Below are 22,479 nucleotides of genomic sequence, written 5' to 3'. Positions count from 1 at the left end.
ATATTTGATGCAACGCTGATGGTGGATTTCAACACTACCACTTTATTTAAACCTCCAAAATGGTCCAAGAAAATGTGCAGAGCTCTCTTGGAGAGACACGACCATCTCAGGTTAGGATCAACATTTGAAGAACAGGAGGAAGATGCCGATGTTGCTACCTAGAACTCTTTCCTGCAAAGCACAACATTTAGGAGAAAGGCAGATGGAGAGTTCCAACTTTCGGTTGACCTCTCTCCTTTCTTTCATAATTTTCCATCAGATCCCCCTTAGCATTCTCAGTTCCGGAGTACTATGTACCAACCTGGCTTTCACTTGCGAGTGCCAAATTCTCTCGATTAGTCACCATTGGCCCAATCCATAAAGCTAAATGGCACGATAGAGTCATTCATCTACTTCCCTTGTCTCAGCTCAGTGTGAGGGACCTACCGACCCTGGCCCCAGGGATATGGTACTGACCACTTACTAGAGCCTTGATTAGGAAGAGCAAGCTACCCGCTCGCCTCCTACAGAAACCAGGCCAAAATGGAGGAGCATGAAAGAAAGGGGGTTGGTCCCAAGCACCACACATATTGGAGAAAGCTCAAGAATCTGACGGTGCGACATTCTCTTGTCTGTGACAGTCTGTCAGTGAGTTCTAGCAACAGGAGAATAGAACCAAGCTGGAATAAGAGGCCAAGAAAACTTAAACGCTAGGAAATTTTAGCTAAGCAAGGTCTTTATGGATAATATGCTCATCTGGAATGCTCGTGGTGTAAGTAAGACACCTACCATTAGGACCTTGAAACATCTTATCAAACAGTTTAAGCCACCTATCATTACAATCCTGGAAGCTATGGTTAGGGATGAACAACGTGTAAAAATTGGGCTCAAGTTAGGCTTCCACACCTCAGTTGCAAATGCAGCTCAAGGCGGTAAAGTGTACATATTTTTTCACATCATTTCTAACTATCAATCTAATTGCAGCTTCCAACCAAATGATCTCAATCGCAGTAGGGATCTAGGGCAACCAAACTGTAGTCATAGTCTCTTTTATCTATGCGAAGTGCTCGTGAACTTTTCTTAGGGCCCTTTGGGACCAATTCATTGTTTTGGCGATGGGTTCTTCGATCCCCTGGGTGGTGGCTGGTGATTTTAACTTTGTTCTATCTTCAGCTGAGAGAAGAGGAGCTGGTACTTTCGACAGCTGCAGTTCATCAGAATTTGCTGAAGGGCTCAACAGGGCTAGGTAATCAATGTTGGCTACTCAGGGAACAAATTTACATGGTGTAACAATTAGAGTGGGCAAGAAAGAGTATGGAACAAGTTAGATAGAATTTGCTGTAACAGATTTTGGCTAACTACCTACTTGTCTTTTCAAGTTCAGCACTTGATAAGGTTAAACTCGGACCATGCTCCTCTTCTTGTCTTTTCCCCCTCAACCGAAATCATTCCCAAAACCGTTTAGGTTCCAGCAAATGTGGTTGTTACACGACTCGTTCCGGGAGCATGTCAAGAAGGCTTGGGTCTCAAATATCGTGGGAGAGTCGATGCAGATCCTCCAATGTAAACTAAAAAAATGTCAAGACAGTGTTAAGCAGATGGAATCGAGTGGTGTTTGGAAATATCTTCCACAATGTCAGGAGGGTAGAAGGAGATCTTGTCAGAGCAAAAATTGAAGCACAGTATGCGGACAGCCCGGAATCCCACCAGGAGCTTCATTTGGCCAAATACGAACTGTGTGAGGAGATTTTCTGAAAACAAAAGGCTAGAAACTACTGGCTTGAGGAGGGAGATGGAAATACTAAGTATTTCCACAATATGGCAACTAATCGAGCCACGAGAACGTCCATCAAGGAGATTAGATTGGAAGGTGATTCGGTGGTTGCCGATCACGACTCGATCAAAAGGGCAACTATCGATTTCTTCTCTTCTCTCATGAAAGAAACTCCTACCTCCCCCTTGCTAACCTTCTAGACATCATTCTATCCTCTATATCAGAAGAGGAGAATGCAACACTGATAGAGGAGTCATCGATCAAAGAGGTCCTTGCGGTGATGAAGGGGCTCCCACTAGATGGAGCTCCAGGCCCCGATGGTTTTACGGGGGCTTTTTTCCAAGGTTGTTGGAATACAGTAGGCCAGGATATCCTCCTAGAAGTATGATCCCTATTCTCAAGTGGATCTCTCCCAAGGGCATTCACAACAACATTGATCTGTCTAATCCCCAAATCCCAAGCTCCAGATAAATTTTCTAACTTTCGCCCAATCAGCATGTGCAACTGCATCTATAAGATATGTTCTAAACTAATCGTGAATAAGCTGAGCAAAATCCCCATCTCGATGGAACATGGAGCATTCATCCAAGGCAGAAGCATTGGTGAAAATTGTGCTTTTGCCCAAGAAATTTTTAGAGACATTGACAGACAGGTTAGAGGAGACAAATATTCATTAAACCTGATATGGAAATGGCCTATGACAGGCTAGTTGGGGGTTTCTAAAGGCAGACCTCTGACGGTTCGGATTTGGGGGGAGCTAGATTGATATGGTGGAAAAATACTAGAGAAACTCATAGTTTTCGATTCTGGTTAACGGTGAATCATGTGGTTTCTTCCACTCCTCCAAGGGATTTTGTCAAGGGGATCCTATCTCGCCGGGGCTCTTCATTCTGGCGACTGAGGTCCTAAGTAGGGGCTTCAAACAGGCAATAATATGTGGGCTCTGTCACCCGTTCAAAACCCGAAGGAACTCTCCGATTATCTCCCACATTCTATTCACGGACGATACAGTCGTTCTTGCTAACGGTGGTCGCACATCCCTAAATCAGATCAAATCGTTTCTTGCTCAGTATTAAAGGGCCTTAGGAATTCAAAGCCTTGAAGAGTTTCTTTATTCTTTCCTCTTACTAATCTGAAGCTTAGGTCGGGGCTGCACAGAGAATCCTTGGTTTTAATCGGAGTGAGTCCCCTTTCACCTATCTAAGAGTCCCAATTTTCAAGAGGAGAACGAGGAGAGATTGATTCCAACCTATGTTGGATAAGATATACAATAGGATCGCGGGTTATAAAGGTAAAATCCTTTCCTAAGCTGGCCAAATCACGCTGATCAATCACGTTCTAAGCAGCATTCTGGTCCACATAATGGTAGCGATGGATATCCCTTGCACGTTACTCGAAAAGGAGCCTTTACTGATTTCTCTTGGGGCTGAGAGAAGGACCAAAAATGTTATCATTGGGTTAATTGGAAGAATACCGCTTGTCCAAAATTGAAAGGCGGATCAAGAGTTAGAAGACTGATCAGTGTTATATAGGCCTTTAGGATGAAAATGGCATGGGTAATTAAGAGTAGGGGGAGGATAGTTGCTGGGCAACGTTTATAAAGGAGAAATATTCGGCTGACCTCCATTCAAAAGGCTGTGTGAGCCTAACAGCTTGAGCCTTGCCCTTGTGGAAGCAAATTCACAAATCTTTTGTAGCAGTTGCAACCCATACAGCCTTTGCAGCTTCTGGGAAGACGATTGGTCCGGTTTAGCGCCCCTCTCTGACTGAAAATTTCTGTCAGCCCCCCATAAACAACACTATGTCAGTGATTTTATTAGACCCAACGATTAGTGGGTCCCAGTAGAGGCGAGGCTCCTCCTTCCTCAAGTCATGCTTGACCACATATCAGACAAGGGGATTTGCACTTCATCGGTGGAGGATAAGCAGGTCTGGGTTATCTCTTCCTCAGGCGTGTTCCCGGTCGATTCGGCTTCGTTGTCTTCTAGACCCCCTTGGGTCAAGAAAGCGTGGTCCATTTGGGTTTAACACTTGAAGCTACCCTCAAAATTATCATTGCTCACCATAAAAATCATCTAAAAAGCCATTCCGGTCCACGTTAAAACCCAAGCCATAGGGGTTCACTTGGCATCCAAATGTGTTTGTTGTCATGCTCCACAGTCGAACCACATGGAAACTATTAACCATGTTTTCTCCTCGGGTGAGTTGGCGTCAAAGGTGTGGAGTCATTTCTAGCCTCTTTCTAAGGTTTACATACATGATGACCCATGACTTAGCTTTCAGCAGAGCAGCGAAATGGTGGGTGTCCACTACATCGTCTGACCATCTGCATACCTTAAGGGGCCTTCTTGTCACACTAATATTATGGGAAATCTATGTCCATAAATGCTGCTTGCTTCGATAATTCCCTGAATTGCGCTACCAAAGTGATCGCCAGAGTCCATCATTGGATCTACCTGCTCGGTCCATCCCTCCCGCTCCCCAAGGTTGTTAAGCATGAATCTGCTACAGCCTTAGTCGAGTTAGGTATTAATGGTGTTACGACCTCTAGGAGGTTAGTCCATGTGATCAAATGGACCAAACCCAAGCTGAGCTGGGTTAAAATCAATATAGATGGCTCGTCGCTTGGGAACCCGGGCCATTCGGGGGGTGGCAGCGTCGGTAGAAATTGTGCGCGTGATTTCCTTTTCACATTTTCTTCCAATTATTGCCTTGGCTCTAACTCTCAAGCAGAAATCAAGGCGATCTGGGAGGGCCTATCCCATTGCATGGAGTTGGGCTTCCTAAAGGTGGAGATGGAGAGTGACTCCAAAGCAATCGTAGGAATCATTGCGAGGAACTCTTATCTCAGGGGACCATGTGCTACTGGTGGGCCAGGATCAAGAGACTCATGGTTGATATGGAGGTTTACATCACTCATTCCCCTAAGGAAGCTAACATCGTGGTTGATGACTTGCTCTAAGGGGCAACGATGGCCAATCTCTTATATTTTTCTATTTCACGATGGATCTTCCCCGGATCACCAAAGGGCTTTTATTTCTAGATAGGGTGGGGTTGGGAAATTTGAGGGAGGGTTAAATTGCTTTGGGTTTTCTTTTTTTGGTTTTCTCACAATAGGCGGACCTATTCCCCATTTTGATGTTAGGTCTGCCCGAAGAACTTTTGTAAAGTTTCTCTCATATAATTAATATATCCTTTTTTTTAAAAAGGTTACAAAATTCCTTCGGCAGCATGGTAGGCCATGTCGCAAGGTCTGTTTATGTCCCAAAATGAAGTTATTTTAGGGCCTGAAGAGACTGAAAATTATGGGCTACTGTGTAGGCCACATGTGGAGCCCAAACTAAGGCAAATTCCAAGTAAAATGAGCCCCGCTATCTCTTAATATGTGGTCCATCTAATTTTTGAATGTTTCCAACACTAAAGGCCCTTTTCAATATATTCATTATGTTGCTTATTATATGTTGATGTAATTATATGGTGATATGTATATTGTAATTTGATGATTCTATTTGATCCATTGGCAATGTACGTGTATTATATTATTCCTTTAACGGTCCAAGAGGCCGGTCACTCGTACCTTTGATGGCCATGGGTCGACACTTAATGGAGCCTAATCCTCTAATGCATATGAATGTTCAAATCATAATCATGGAGCACACCGACCATGTGTACCGCTTGGATGAATAATTAGGTATGTTGCGGTTAGAGATGAAAATATTGGTAACATGGTAAGTGATTGGATAATTGAGACATGCTTCATGGACCAATTTCATGGGCCTTAGGCACTTAATGGAGTAGACCATAAATATGGGCTTGGGCCTTATGTGAGCCCACTAATGGCAAAAGGAAAAGTGATGTAAAATACAAACTCAATGGACAGGTAATCAAACTAAATCATTGGCCTCATAGGCCACTTTTGTTGAAAGCCCAAGTAGATACATGAATCTTGGAAATGGACATTATAAGATTAAAAAGGTGTCATGCACAAACACTTAAACTTTTGGTTGGATTTCATTTCTTAAAGAAATGACAAGGGCTAGTAAGGAAAGATAAGACCCATGGACTTGGCTTTTATTCCTTTACATGTGAATAATAATATGCTAGCATGACTCGTGTAATATTAATACATAAGCACCTACGCATGAAAATGGTATTACATCATATTGATAGGATGGTTTATGTGGCAGCCTTGTGACGACCACTTAAATGAAATAGTTTATGTTGAGGCCCTAGGATGGCTAGTTTGGAGGATATTCTTCAGAAGAATAAAAATGGTGTATAGTTGTCACATTGAGCATAATTCTCATATTTAGAGACGTATATCTTCCAAGGAAGCCTTTTAATTTGGTACCAATTGGGTCCTCTTCCATCGTAAGTTGGGTGGGGATGAGTACAATAGGTTAGGTGCAAGAGTTCATTACACTATCGGGACTGGGAAAGGAGGAGGTATAACAAGCCTACATATTATCATATAATGAGTCGAGGATAGGGGTAGATATGTTTTATTCCAACTATTGAGGTCAAGTGGAGAAAAACAAGTTACTTCTCCCATTGTCGAGCTTAGAATCGAAAGTAAATTAATATTAAGATATAGTTATAAGTAAATCATTGACACTTTAGTGTTTTATCCTTAATAGTTTTTTTTTTCTCAGAATTACTCTTAAAGAAAATTTCAATGGTTAGTTTAGTTCTAGTTCTAATTCTAAAGTGTCTCAAAAATCGCACAATTGCAAGTCCGTGTGGGTACAACCTTGGTCTCATCGAGTTATTACTACATCACAACCTTGCACTTGGGGTTGTCATAACAATGAGATATATACACTAGTAATTGAGAGTCATCTATACATGTGCATTATCATGACTGATGAATAACAATGTTTAAACTCATCATACTGAAATTGGAAGTGGTTAAACCTACCACGGCATGTTTATATTATCGGCATTAGTCACTTAGGCCTAATTTCACATATACTAGCCTAAGAGCATTGGATAACATTTATGAGCATCACGCTCATCCAGTTTTTTAAGGATTCATGCATTGTTATTGGCTAGACAAACTATAGATAGTAACTCATATGGTTTAGTTGACCATCTCTTTGCCTATGGGGCATCGAGAATATCACTAGGGGTAATTCGAGAGGGTGGGATCCTAGTTTATATGACCTTGTGGATACTCTTGGTTATGTGTTTCACTAAAGTGATCATGACTAAGGATACCCATTGGGTCTTAGATTCAAAGTTATGGCGCAACTATTATGCATTAAGAGCCTATGAGGTGTGTTTATCTCAAAACAGATGCGGTTCAACCCAAAGGAATTCGTCGTTTGGCTAGAGCCGGATAGGGTGGGGTGGATAGTGTTAATAGCATAGGGTTATGGTCCATCTTGCCACAAAGGTGTTGGATTGTCTGTGGCTATATTTTTAATATTTAGTCACTCTCATATTTTGAAGATCACTCATGTGTTGTGATCTCGACCCAAACAAAGAGGTCGTAATGATGCACTGGGTTTCAGATCGGGCTTTAATGATTAGGCCTATCATCTTGAATAATCTATCGATTGCACCATTGATTAGAGAAATTTCAGTATAATAAAGTGTCTTTTATTAATACTTAAAGTTTAATGAGATATTTCTTCTTATTTGAGTTGTTGCACCTTTTATATTATAATCTCAAATCAAACGCCTCCCAACCCTTAATGACACTAACTTCTTGAAATGGAAAGAATCATTAGAAATAACTTTGAGTTATATATGAAATTACATAAAATAGTCTACACGGCACGTGAAAGCTTGGAGGAGCTATAAAATGAATGGTTATATCTTTGAGGGGAGATTAGGACTAAATAAAATTTTATTAATTAACATATAATTATTTACTTAAATTAATATGCTGATTTAAACTAAGTAACGCAATTAACTATAAGGCTTTTTAGCTAATAGAGGGTCCAATCATGTAGACTATTATAGATATGACAATTAGTAAGTAGTCTATAGACGATAGTGTACATGTATATAAGATGTGCTAACTATTCAATTACTAGTATTCATTTAATTATGTAACATATAATTCACTAATCAATCACATAAGCATAATTAGAAAAGTTCTCAAATGATAATTTCAAACACAAGAAACATTTGTGGTTCGATTTTCCTATTCCACTCCCAGCGGATGCACCCTCCTTAAGTGTACTGGATTTCACTATCGGAAGTTTTGAATTAGGTTCACATCTAACTTTTATAACTCTACACAATGACCATGTTCCTACACAAGAGCCTATCTAGTGTACATTCCCACTGGAGGTTCCCATAAGAGATTTTAGTTGGTTTTTTATCTATTAACCAACAACCTCGGTCTGAGTTTAAGAACCTACATTTACTCCCACCGAAGGCTCCTATGGAGACTAACACGTACGCACATATGTTTGGTAAATTCAACTTTACACAGGAGACTAGATCCTATACAAGAACCTATCGAGCTTGAATCACAAACTCTTACCCTCAATCCTACGCAAGGAAAGATAGTATGGACTTACTAATTTACACTAATCAAATTAAACCCCTTTGACATGTTATCTCGGGTTGCTTAATTGATGCTTTCCCGTGCTTCAATCAACTCCCCTTCTATTCCCTCAATAATTGATGATGATGCTTTGTTATTACTTCAGCTCCAAGATTAAACACTTTGCATATGATGCCCTATTGAGGTGACTAAGGTGATAGAAGGTTGAATGAATCTCCTAGAATACATGTGAATGTTGTAATTCCTAGAAAATTCACTTATATGGGTGTTTTAAAGGATTTAGACAGTAATTTTATAATGAGCATAAGTCTAATATATACAATAAGGTGAAGATCAAGTTTATCTTCTTCATTGAGGTTGAAATCCTCTTATAGGTAATAAATCAAATGAACAATGACTTAGATCTCATGTATTTAGAGGGTAAGAATGTGGGATATGAGTGGAGAGTCTTTTAAGATTTTATTACACCAAAAACTCATCAAAATGTCTATGAACTGAATGCCGTTTTATGAGGAATTATGTTCCAACAATTATAAAACGACTAATTAACGGCTCTGTCAATGGAATCAAAAAGCCCTTCGATAAGATTGAAGGTCATTCAATGGGATCGAGCACACAATTAATCCCATTAAGAAAATATGGTAATATATATGTTATGTTGTTGGACTATATGTTCGATCTGATTGAGTGGTCCTTCAATGTCATCAAAACCAATCAGTAGCTTATCGATGGCATTAATGCCCACTTGAAAACTATTATTTTGGGTTGTATATTTTATAGTAGCTTAACACATCTTTTACCCTTATTTATTATGTTCCAATTTTAGTTTTAAGGTTAAGGGATGATTAATAAGGTTTACCTATAGAGTTAAGATCATCTAAATGTTCAAGGGTTTTCTTAAGTCAAGGCTAGGGTCACCAGAACACCTTATATACTCATTCTTTGTTCCTTTATGCTCATGTCCTCTGGTGTCTTCAGTCTTCAGCTTTTAATGGTTTAACCGACTACACGATACACGGAATCACGTGATTGACAAATAAGATACCTAAATTAGTGCACTAATAAACTTCTCCTTTATCAATTGTGTGACAAAAATATAACCTAGACAATGTTATGGTCCATACCAATGACATACGTAAACAACACAAAATATTATATGTTAAATATAAATTATTTACAAGATGAATACATTAAAACATATAAACTTGTAATGCTCTCCCATAATTGCTCATCTTATCTTCATTAATCCCTGAAACAAAAAAAACCTATAAAACAGAATTCAATATTTTAATGAAACTTAATCTTTTTCCATTTTTTGTCAGTATTTGATAAAAAAATTAATTCAAATAGATATACCAATAAAAAAAATATGAAACAACTCTATAAGTCATGTATTTACCAATTATAAGGCATATACTAACAGGAAAATATGGTGCATATAAACATTAAATATAAGGAGCATGCTTAATATGGTCATTCAAGAGTTGTACTAATTGAAAATAGGAATGACCAATGATAGTCTAAGCTAAAACATATAATATTAAAAATTAAACAACTTTAAAGCTTAAAGTATAAAAAAACAAATGATGTTGTAATCCCTAAATTTACCAATTAAGCACATATATGAGGCTAAAATCCTCTGATTTTTATTTATTTATTTATTTTTTTATGGTGCTCAACAATGAGGCTTGAATCCATAGATTTAACTATGAAGCACAACAAATGAGGCTTAATTCTTTGATTTAACATTTAATTCACATAAATCTTTCAAGGTTAGCTATCTTTCTTCACAATCCATTCGAGTGTGAATTTTCTATGACTTGTACTATGTTCAAAAGGGAGAATGATTTTCCTACATTCATCTCTTTTAAGTGAATTCCTAGTTAAAGATATATGTCACATAGGTGATTTACTTATATGATTCCTACCCTGATTATCATTGCCCTTTATTAGCATTTTTAACTTTTCATTAAGTCAGACAATTAGTTTCAGCAATACCTTCATCTTATTAGTCTTTTTAAGAATGGTTGGAAACTATCTCTTCTTTTTCGACTATCTTTTAGGGATGTTTCTCCATTGGGGTGTTAATTTCTCAGTCACAAAGAATTTATCACCTTAGTTTGAGAGTAGGGTAGATTAGATCATTTTTAAGATTATACATTCAAATTTAAAGGTGTTGAACATCTCCAGAAGCATGGTATACAAGAGAAGCTCTTGGTCTACTTTCAGAAGTAGACAAGTCCATTTGAATTATCGGAGGGGTAAAGGGAAAGATGTGACTATCAAGTTCGAATCATCTATTATCCCCAAAGGCTTACCTTTACTAGATTTATAAATTTGTTCATTTTATTAGATAACTTTAGTTTTCCTTTTATAGGAAAACATAATTCAAATGATCATTTAAATCAGCTCTAGGCGTTTAAGCCCTTCAAGAGTCACCTTACTTTGATATTAATTGAAACTATGTGGAATAGTCTACCACATCATGTAAAAGCTTGACAAAGTTATAAAACGAATAACTATGTCCTAGAGCGGAGAATTAGGACCAAATAAAATTTTACTAATTAATACGTAATTGCTTACTTAAACTAATATGTCAATCTAAACTAAGGCAATTAACTCTAAGGCTTCTAAACTAATAGAGGGTCCAATTACATAGACTACTATAGATATACCAATCAAACAATTAATCTATAAATGATAGTGTATATGTGTGTGGGATGTACTAACTATTCAATTCCAAGCATTCATCAAATCATACATACATATAATTTACAATCAATCACATAAGCATAATTAGAAAGTGCTCAAATGACAATCTTAAACACAAGCATGTGTAGTAGTTTGGTTTTCCTTTTCCACTCCTAATGTACGTACTCTCGCTGAGTGTACTGTATTTCACTATTGGATATTTTAAACTAGGTTTACCTCTAATCTTTATAGCCTTAAACAAGGATTACGGTCCTACACAAGAACTTATCTAGTGTACACTCCCGCTGGAGGCTCCCCTAAAAAACTTTAGTTGGTTTTTTATTAGCTAATCGACAACCTCAATCATAGTCCAATAACTTACATTTACTCTCGACAGAGGCTCCCACGACGACTAACACGTACATACCCATGTCCAGTAAATTCACCCTTACACAAGATTATAAGTCCTATATAAGAACCTATCGAGTTTGGATCATAAAATATTACCATCAATCCTACATAATATAAGAAAGTATGGACTCAGTAACTGATACTTAATTTTTGAATTGATCTCCTTTCAACACATTGTATCGGGTTGCTTGATTAATACTCTCCTGTGCTTCAATCAACTCTGTTGAGGGTCAAATATTGCATATCAGACCCATTCATTGCATGGATTTACAAGCATGACACCGTTTAATAGCCTAATTTAATTGAATTTGTGATGCAGGGCGTCTTCATGAGCTTGGACTGGGAAATGACACTAAAAAGCATGGATTTACCGATCTGATGACACCAAGGCAAGGAACAGACTCTAGAAGACCAAGAGCGACAGAATTATACACTAAGGGTCCGCGAAAATCGAGAAACTGAAGCTTAAGTGGCCCAAAAGACATCCAAAATGCAAGATCACGGGGTTCCCACCATCTGATCAGTTCGAAACTTCTTACGTGGCCTGAAAACCTTAAATAAACCGTACAAATCAAAAATCACCCATTAGATCACCGTGGAAGTGGCTAAACAGATAGATCAGCCACTTAAATCCTTAAGTGGGGCCCACCCGATATCTGGATACTCTCCATTTTTGGTCTCAACTGTTTAAATGAGCTTGCCAAATGGATAGACGGAGCGGATTCTCACAAACATCTCTGTGGGACCCACTGGAGTATGCATGTGCATAGTGCATAAGTGCACTGGCCGTGCACAGGAACGAGAAGTCGGTCAAACCGACTTCTGACCGAGTCCTTCTTCCAAATTCATCCAAAACGCAACAGCGTCCTACGCCGTGCGTCACGGTTTCAAGTTGTGGGCCCCACATATCATCCAAATTGATGATCAGTGCCGTATATTGTGTCCATAGGGGGGCGAAAACCCTCTCCTAGGTGTCCGTTCGTCTTCATGCAAGCTACGGGAAGATTGTAACTTTAAATCGCAGGTTGGACGGCAGCGAGCAAAGATCAGTGGACCACACCAATTACACTCCAAAACCGTCCATCCCAGATGGTTTTTCGTCATGGAAACAATGGACGGAGTGGATTCTACATTGGAATTCCAGCGTGGGCCCACAATCACCACCGACTCAAACGACGTCCGCGGCTCTGTTACGTCTGCGAAACAGAGGCTCCGGATGATCGTAGTGGGCCATCATCACGGACCGAATCTTCAATCCGAGCCATCCATAATGCAGAGGGGTATGATCTGGTCAAACCCATGTCGATTTTTATGAACTCAGGCATACACACGGGCTAGTTTCAGCAGTCATAAACGGACAGCCCGGCGACGATTGCGGCGTGATTATTGAGTTTGGCCGCGTCAAAAGCATTCCAAAACCAGTCACCTCCGGTCAAAATTTCGAGGAGCAGCCAATGAACGGAGTGGATCTCTGGCACGAACTTAAGAACGGGCCCCACAGGGATATTTGCGTAAGAGGTTTCGGTTGCTGCGCACGCTGCCGTGCGTGAAAGAGTTGCTGTGCACGCTGCCGTATGGAAACGGGCCTTCGCTCTCTCCGGCTGCAGGAAGGATAAAAGAGGAGCTGTGAGTGCTCGGTGGAGGAGGACAGGAGGAAGAAGGAAACACGAGAAGACGTGAGGAAAGGAAGGGGAGCTCGGTTTTGAAGGAGGCAGCGGGTGAGGGAGGAATAGTCACGGTTGCTGCTGTGCACGGGAGGAGTGCAGCTGCTGTGCACGGCTGGGTTGTGAGGTTGCAACGTGGGTTGCTGCTGGGAGAGGAAAAGAAGAAGGAAGGAAAAGAAGAAGGAAGGACAGGGATCCACAGCTGGCATGTTCAATCTGGATCTCTTTATTTCCCTCCGTTCTTTTTCTTTTTGAGTTTTTATCTTCTGATGGATCATATGGAGATTAATCCATCCATGTCAGGCTAAAACCTCTTAGCTAGGGCTAAGAGGTGAAGCTTGTAGCGTGATGGGATAAGTCTTCGCTTGCGCCTTTGTTTAGACTGAATTGATTTTGATTTAATTTTATTCTGGGAATGTTCTTTTTGTCTTTAATGGTCTGTTGTGACTAAAATTACAATGGATCTGCAATGGCCTTGAGTATTCCTTTCCCCCTTTTTTTTGAAGTCAGGAAGCCCTGTTGTTCATCATTGCTCCATGGGCATGGTAGGATGACAGTACCCTTCCTGATCCTCATACATGGTTGATTGGTTGGTAATTAGTTTAATTCTGTTGTTTGCTTTGTCTCCTGGGCATGGTTAGATGATGGAATCCATTCTAATTCATATACCTTTCATCTTTTAAAAATCAGATCAGGTAGGTTCAGTTTGATTTCCATAAATATTAATGCAGGCATAATTTCTCCCTGATCTCTACAAGTGGATCCTCTGAATCCCTAGTTTGCTTTCTCTGAATTCCTTAAGGTCTTAGATAATTCTTCCAAAATTATTTCTTAAATTCTATTTTGTTTAGATCGCATCTTAGTCTAGTTCTAGTTCTACTTGGTTTCAGATAACGTACAGGTATCAGTTCCTGTGGATTCGACCTCGGTCTTACCGAGTTTATTACTACATCACAACCCTATACTTGGGGAGTGAACAAGTTTTTGGCGCCGTTGCCGGGGACTGACGGTTACGTTTTTCTGAAATTAATTAGTTTTAGAATTAAGTTAGGATTAGGATTTTACTTACTTTAGGATAGAAGTTTTTATTTTATTTTATTCTATTTTTAGAACTTAACTTGTTTCCTGTTTTATAGGATCTGGACATAAGTTTCTAAATTGGTAATTCCTTCCTAATCTCTCTACTTTTTCATATTTTTAGAATTTAGGGTTTAAATTTTAGAAATTTTCTAATTCTAGTATCCTCCCTTCTGTAGGAAATAGTTTATTTTTAGAATTTAGGTTATTTCTTTCCCTTCTTAGAAATTAACTTTCTATTTTTGTTTTATTTTAGTGACTTTCTAATTCTGACACTTTTAGAATCTAATTTTGTTTCTTAATTTATTTTTAGAATTCTTTAGAAACTAACCTTCTTATTTTGTAGGCCTTTAAGATAGAAATCTCTAATTCGGTACACTCCTTCCCTACTTTCTATTTTTCAATTCTCCTTTAGTAATTTACTTTCTAGTTTAGGACTCTCCTAATTTATTTTAGAAATTTTCATCTTCTTTTAGGAATTCTTTCTTTTAGAAGCTAGTTCACTTCTATCTTTCTTTTAAGGATTGTTTTTCTCCTTTTTAGAATCTAACTTATTCTTGTTTTATTTTGCAGGTCCTTAACTTAGGGGCTTCAATTTGGTAATTTCTTTCCAACTCTCCCTCTCTTTCTTTTTAGATTTTCTTTTCCTTTCTTAGGATTAGACTTTGAATTTGATTGAGGGCTGCGAGTGTTTCATGCCCAAGTGGGCCCGTGACAACACTCGACGTCTCTTGACTGAAGGAGGATTGGTTGAGGGGTTGACTATCCATCGCAGGACTAGACACCGCTCGAAATCCCCTGAGTTAACTGAAGTTATGGCTGAAGACCAACCTCCTCTACTTCCACCCAGGGTGGAGGATACCCAGGATGAAAATGAGGTGCAACAGGCACCCCCGCCTCGTACTTTACGAGATTTTCTACAACCGGCGGGAGTGAGTACGCCCTCATGCATGATTTTTCCTGAAAACACAGGACAAATGGACATCAAGCCAGGAGTTATCCAACTCCTTCCCAAATTCCATGGACTTGAATCAGAGAGTCCATATTTACATTTGAAAGAGTTCGATGAGATTATAGCTACATTATGTTTTCCTAATGTATCTGAGGATACAATTAGGCTAAAACTCTTTCCTTTTTCTTTAAAAGAGAAAGCTAAGACGTGGTTACATTCACTGCGTCATAGATCCATTGGCACATGGAACGATATGCAGAGAGAATTCATAAAAAAATTCTTCCCACATCATAAAACGATTACCCTCAGAAAAGCGATCATGAACTTTGCCCAAAAGGAAGATGAAACATTCTTTCAATGTTGGGAAAGGTTCAAAGATTTGGTCAGTTCATGCCCAAAACACGGATTTGAAACGTGGCGCATTACAAATTTTTTCTATGATGGACTGACATCTTCCATGCGCCAAATGGTCGAGACAATGTGTAATGGAGAGTTCATTAATAAAGATGTCGATGAGGTATGGGACTACCTCGATAGTTTGGCTGAAAAAACACAATCTTGGGACTATTACCCAAAGTCGAACACCACGTCTAGGCCGACTCAATTAAAGGAGAGAGGTGGATTATATCTCTTGAAAGAAGAGGATGATCTCAAGTGTAAAGTGACTACGCTCATAAGGAAAGTTGAGGCCATGGAAGGAAAGAAGGATAAGGTCAATGAAATTGTTTGCGGCATCTGTGATTGCAACATTCACACAACTGAAAACTGTCCTACAATACCTGCCTTTCGAGGAGTGTTGAATGAACAAGCCAATGCCGTAAATAACTATCAAAGACCTTTTACTGGACCTAACTCCAACACATACAATCCTGGCTGAAAAAATCATCCAAACTTTAGTTGGAGGAATGGACAAACGGCGACTCCTCCAGGTTTCTTCAATCAAAATCCAAATCAAGTGAAACCTCAAGAGGAACCGGTTCAAAATCCCATACAAGAGCTGGCTCAGGCAATGCGGGGAATCACGGATTTTATGCAAAAGATAGATTCTCGTATGACGGTTATAGAAAAGGGGATGCTTCCTGCACAACCTCTCCCCAATCCTAAACCGCAATACGAGAATAATGATCCCAGCTCTTCAAATCAGATGGGACATGCTAAATCCATCACCACTCTTAGGAGTGGGAAGATCATTGATAAAACTCTTCCGGTTAGGCCCGAAAAGCCTCAAGAACCAAAAGAGGACAATAATGATGGATCCAGTGATGCCCCACAAAAAGTGGAACCGGAACTTCTAGAGAAGCCAGTTGCTCCATTCCCCCAACGGTTGGTTTCACCAAAACCTCTCTCTAACTCTCAGGATATTCTAGAGGTGTTGAAACAGGTGAAAGTCAACATTCCTCTACTTGATGTCGTTAAACAGATACCTTCATATGCCAAATTCCTGAAAGACTTATGCACGACCAAAAGACGGAAAATTATTCAAAAGAAAATCTTCTTGACTGAGAAAGTGAGTGCCATCCTGAAGCAAGACGTGCCACAGAAATTCAAGGATCCCGGTAGCCCAACCATATCATGTGTAATCGGGAACCATCGAATTGATCACGCACTTCTTGACTTAGGAGCGAGCGTCAATTTGATTCCCTACTCGGTATACAAACAGTTAGGTTTGGGAGAATTAAAACCCACCCTAACCACACTACAACTTACTGATCGCTCTGTTCGTGTACCAAGAGGGATAATTGAGGATGTGTTGGTCCAAGTTGATAGATTTTACTACCCTGTAGACTTTATCATCCTGGACACTGAACCCATCAATAACATGAGCACTCAGATTCCTGTCATTCTTGGTCGCCCATTCCTTGCCACGTCAAATGCAATTATCAATTGCAGGAATGGTATCATGACTATGTCTTTTGGAAATTTGACATTGGAGTCAAACATTTTTTTCAATAACGGCAGCAACTCAGAGGATGATGACGATTTCCACGACATTAACATGATTGACTCTTTCGTGGAAGATACGACACCTCTGACCTTATCCTCCGACCATCTAGAGACGTGCCTGGCCCACTCCCATGTCCTTGATGATGACATGATTAGGGAGACGTGCGCCTTGCTTGATACTGCACCGGTACTTGAAGTTAACCGATGGAGGCCACAATTTGAAGAATTACCACAAACTGATGTAGTGCCTTTACCGTCTAACCTCAAGCCGCCGAAGCTTGACCTAAAACCTTTGCCCTCTGATTTGAAATATGCATATTTAGGTCAAGATGAGACATACCCGGTGGTGATCTCTGCCCACCTGGAGAAAGAACAGGAGAGTATGCTTATATCTACTCTCATTGAGCATAAAGGAGCCCTGGGATGGACGATAGCGGACCTCAAAGGAATCGATCCCTCGATTTGTACTCATCACATATACCTTGAGGATAATGCAAAAACCGCTCGGCAACCACAACGTAGACTAAATCCCAACATGAAGGAAGTGGTTAAGGCCGAGGTTCTTAAACTATTAGATGTGGGTATTATATACCCTATATCTGATAGTCAATGGGTGAGTCCAACTCAAGTGGTCCCTAAGAAGTCCGGAATCACCATCGTAGCCAATACTAATAATGAACTCGTGCCAACTAGAGTCACTACTGGTTGGAGAATGTGCATTGACTACAGGAAGTTGAATACCGTCACGAGGAAAGACCACTTCCCTTTACCATTCATTGATCAGATCCTGGAAAGGTTAGCTGGTCATTCCTATTACAGTTTCCTTGACGGGTATTCGGGCTATAACCAGATAGAGATAGCCCCTGAAGACCAGGAAAAGACCACATTTACATGTCCCTACGGCACCTTTGCTTATCGAAGGATGCCATTCGGACTATGTAATGCCCCTGCCACCTTTCAGTGTTTGCTTAGTATCTTTTCTGATATGGTAGGGCAATATCTAGAGGTCTTCATGGATGATTTCTCTGTTTACGGTCCATCTTTCAGCAAGTGCTTGGAAAGTCTTAAATGTGTGCTGAAAAGATGTGAAGAAAAGAACCTGGTACTTAATTGGGAGAAGTGTCATTTCATGGTTCAGAAAGGAATTGTCCTTGGACATATCATCTCGTCCAAAGGAATCGAGGTAGATAAGGCAAAAATCGATCTTATCTCTAACCTACCTCCACCCAAGAACATCAGAGACGTGCGATCCTTCTTAGGACACGCAGGATTTTACAGGCGATTCATAAAGGACTTTAGTCTCCTCTCTCGTCCATTATGTAATCTTCTTCAAAAGGATGTTAAAACCAAGTGGAGTGAGCAATGCCAGGAAGCTTTCACCAAGCTTAAAGGCACATTAACCACTGCACCTATGCAGCCACCAACTGGAACCTTCCTTTTGAGCTTATGTGCGACGCTTGTGATTATGCTTGGGGCGGTCCTAGGCCAGAGAAAAGATAAGAAGCCCTACGTCATTCATTACGCAAGTAGGACTCTAAATCCTGCCCAAGTGAACTACTCGACTACGGAAAAGGAACTCTTAGCCGTAGTGTTCGCCTTGGACAAATTTAGGTCCTACCTGATCGGATCCAAGATCATTATATATACAGATCATGCGGCACTGAAGTATCTTCTTTCTAAGAATGATTCTAAGCCCCGCTTGATAAGATGGATCCTTCTACTCCAAGAATTTGATTTGGAAATTAAAGATAAAAAGGGAGTAGAGAACGTAGTGGCTGATCACCTTTCTCGCCTTAATACCTCTGATTCCCTTGAGGCGACCCATATCAATGACATGTTCCCTGATGAACAGCTGTTCAGAGTCTCCCATTCACCTTGGTTCGCTGATATTGCTAATTATCTTGCTACAGGTGCCATACCGACACAGTGGACTGCGCAAGATAAGAAGAAATTTTTCACCGAGGTGCGCAACTTTTTCTGGGATGATCCTTACTTATTTAAATATTGCCCAGACCAAATTCTAAGGAGATGTGTACCAGACGATGAGCATCAGAGCGTCATCTCCTTCTGTCACTCAGAGGCCTGTGGTGGTCACTTTTCTGCTAAAAAGACCACGGCCAAGATTCTGCAGTGTGGCTTTTACTGGCCCACTATGTTTAGGGACACTCATGAGTTTTGCAAAGCTTGTGAGCGTTGTCAGAAATTGGGAGCATTGTCCCGTCGAAATATGATGCCTTTGAATCCCATCCTTATCATTGAAGCATTTGATTGCTGGGGCATCGATTTCATGGGACCATTCCCCCAATCGTTTGGAAATCTGTATATTTTGCTCGCCGTGGATTATGTCACTAAATGGGTTGAAGCGATTCCGTGTCGAAAGAATGACCATCGCACGGTCATTAAATTTCTGAAAGAGAACATCCTTTCTCGATTCGGAACGCCTCGAGCCATCATTAGTGATGGGGGCTCACACTTTTGTAATAGACCATTCGAGAGCTTAATGAAGAAATATGGTATCTCTCATAAGGTGAGCACCCCATACCATCCACAAACAAGTGGACAAGCTGAGATTTCCAATAGGGAGATTAAACACATTTTGGAGAAAACGGTTAACCCAGATCGTAAGGATTGGTCAATCCGATTGACCGATGCCTTATGGGCATACCGTACTGCCTTTAAAACCCCTATTGGAATGTCTCCCTTTAGACTTGTCTATGGAAAAGCTTGTCACTTGCCTGTGGAGTTGGAACATAAAGCGTACTGGGCGATCAAAAATCTTAATTTCAATCTGGACAACGCTGGCTCACTACGCAAACTTCAATTGAATGAACTTGAGGAAATCTGGAATGATGCGTACGATAATTCGAGAATTTACAAGGACAAGATGAAAGCATTTCATGACCAACACATTTTGCGAAAATCATTCACGCCTGGTCAGAAGGTCCTTTTGTACAATTCTCGATTACATCTCTTCCCGGGTAAGCTTCGATCTCGTTGGACCGGCCCTTACATTATTGTTACTGTTTTTCCTCATGGGGCCGTTGAGATAAGAGATCCCGACAATGGCAAGGAATTTAAAGTCAATGGCCATCGATTGAAACCATTTGTCGAGAAATTTGATTCAGAGGACATGTCCATGCCTCTGACTGATCCTGTGTACCAGGATTGATCTCCTAGTCTGATGGAGGTATAGGTAGGTTTATCGCTTTCATAGGATTATGGTAGTTGCTTTGGTCTGGCTGAAGACGTTAAACCTAGCGCTCCTGGGAGGCAACCCAGCTTTTCAACTTATTTCATTTTCCTAGCTAGTTCAATGTTTGTGGGTAACATTACTGCAAACCCTCACGAGACTACAACTCGTCCACTAGGGGTAACCTAGGGGTTTAAAGGCTTGTTGCATACGCTAAATGCAATCGAGAGCACCTACGAAAGTGGTATAGGTAGGATTTTATTTTGTGTCATTTTTGTTGCCTTTTCTCTCGTGCTGATCGGTGCCCAGGCTGTGATCTCTTGAAAAGTGTCTCTCTATGCATCATCCAGGTACTATCTTCCCATTACTTCTCATTTACTCATTTTGTCCCATGTGCATTGCATGCTTATTTCTTTTACATTGAGGACAATGTAGATTTTAGGTTGGGGGTGGGAGATTAGGCTTCCTAATCAGTATGTTCCTAGTCATGAGCAGAGATTGTGAAAATTTTTAAAATTTTTTTTCTAGAATTTCATATGAATTCGAAGCGATTTTAACGGCCATCTTGGATTTAGAACTACAAGATGCGTGATGTTGGTACTTTATGACTCTTGGATTCAGTCATCTATCAAATTTCAGAGCTAAGTTTGAATTGTTAATCCATTATTAGAATTTGTAAACATTGATTGAGTCATAAATTCGCAGGACACATCTCGCTTGCATATTAAGGTTTCAGTTCGATATTAAAGGATTAACTTAGTAATCACTAAACATGAAAGGAACCAACTTGGAAAATTGAAAGGATTTGGCGAATGGTCTACACCATAGGTTTGCTCCCTATAGGTGTAGATTTAATTCCCCATGAATGATATGTGAACAAGTTGGGTGTACAGTCTTTACCTTAGGTTTGCTCCCTATAGGTAAGGATTTGATTCCCCTTCTTGACATTACTTTCAATGGAAAAGTCAAAAAAAAAAAACTGAAGGAATGAAAAGATGATCTTTGAGGCAAGCTTTGGTTATTATGAATTCTCTTGTTGATTACCGACGATATCCTGAAATAAAGAATTGAATATTAATGTTGAAAGTTGGGATTACACTTTACATCTGTGGAACTCAATGTTTAGAATTATTTCTAATTAAGGGACTAATACTTTGAATGAAGTTTATCGTGTGTTTGAGTCTAAGAGAGAGTAAGGCCCAACATTCATGAATTGTTGAATTCTGAATATCTAGATTGTTTTTCCAAAATCACTCGAGTTCATAGAAATTCTCCTGTAATTCTCAACTTATTTTTCGCATACTTTGCTCGGGACTAGCAAAATGCTGGTTGGGGGTTGTGTTGAGGGTCAAATATTGCATATCAGACCCATTCATTGCATGGATTTACAAGCATGACACCGTTTAATAGCCTAATTTAATTGAATTTGTGATGCAGGGCGTCTTCATGAGCTTGGACTGGGAAAGGACACTAAAAAGCATGGATTTACCGATCTGATGACACCAAGGCAAGGAACAGACTCTAGAAGACCAAGAGCGACAGAATTATACACTAAGGGTCCGCGAAAATCGAGAAACTGAAGCTTAAGTGGCCCAAAAGACATCCAAAATGCAAGATCACGGGGTTCCCACCATCTGATCAGTTCGAAACTTCTTACGTGGCCTGAAAACCTTAAATAAACCGTACAAATCAAAAATCACCCATTAGATCACCGTGGAAGTGGCTAAACAGATAGATCAGCCACTTAAATCCTTAAGTGGGGCCCACCCGATATCTGGATACTCTCCATTTTTGGTCTCAACTGTTTAAATGAGCTTGCCAAATGGATAGACGGAGCGGATTCTCACAAACATCTCTGTGGGACCCACTGGAGTATGCATGTGCATAGTGCATAAGTGCACTGGCCGTGCACAGGAACGAGAAGTCGGTCAAACCGACTTCTGACCGAGTCCTTCTTCCAAATTCATCCAAAACGCAACAGCGTCCTACGCCGTGCGTCACGGTTTCAAGTTGTGGGCCCCACACATCATCCAAATTGATGATCAGTGCCGTATATTGTGTCCATAGGGGGGCGAAAACCCTCTCCTAGGTGTCCGTTCGTCTTCATGCAAGCTACGGGAAGATTGTAACTTTAAATCGCAGGTTGGACGGCAGCGAGCAAAGATCAGTGGACCACACTAATTACACTCCAAAATCGTCCATCCCAGATGGTTTTTCGTCATGGAAACAATGGACGGAGTGGATTCTACATTGGAATTCCAGCGTGGGCCCACAATC

The 22,479-nt window shown here is 40.2% G+C and overlaps 1 non-coding gene across 1 annotated transcript; it reads right to left on the bottom strand.

The window, feature by feature from the left end:
• Positions 1-15,369: 15,369 nt before the first annotated feature.
• LOC131235738 (small nucleolar RNA R71) lies at positions 15,370-15,476 on the bottom strand. Its single transcript, XR_009166260.1, has one exon. It is a non-coding gene; the product is annotated as a small nucleolar RNA R71 (small nucleolar RNA).
• Between the last annotated feature and the right edge of the window lie 7,003 nt (positions 15,477-22,479).

This window comes from Magnolia sinica, chromosome 19 (genome assembly GCF_029962835.1).
Source record: "Magnolia sinica isolate HGM2019 chromosome 19, MsV1, whole genome shotgun sequence".
NCBI classification, from domain to species: domain Eukaryota; kingdom Viridiplantae; phylum Streptophyta; class Magnoliopsida; order Magnoliales; family Magnoliaceae; genus Magnolia; species Magnolia sinica.
The sequence above is the reverse complement of the archived record's forward strand: the minus strand, read 5'-3'. Positions and strand labels throughout refer to the sequence as shown.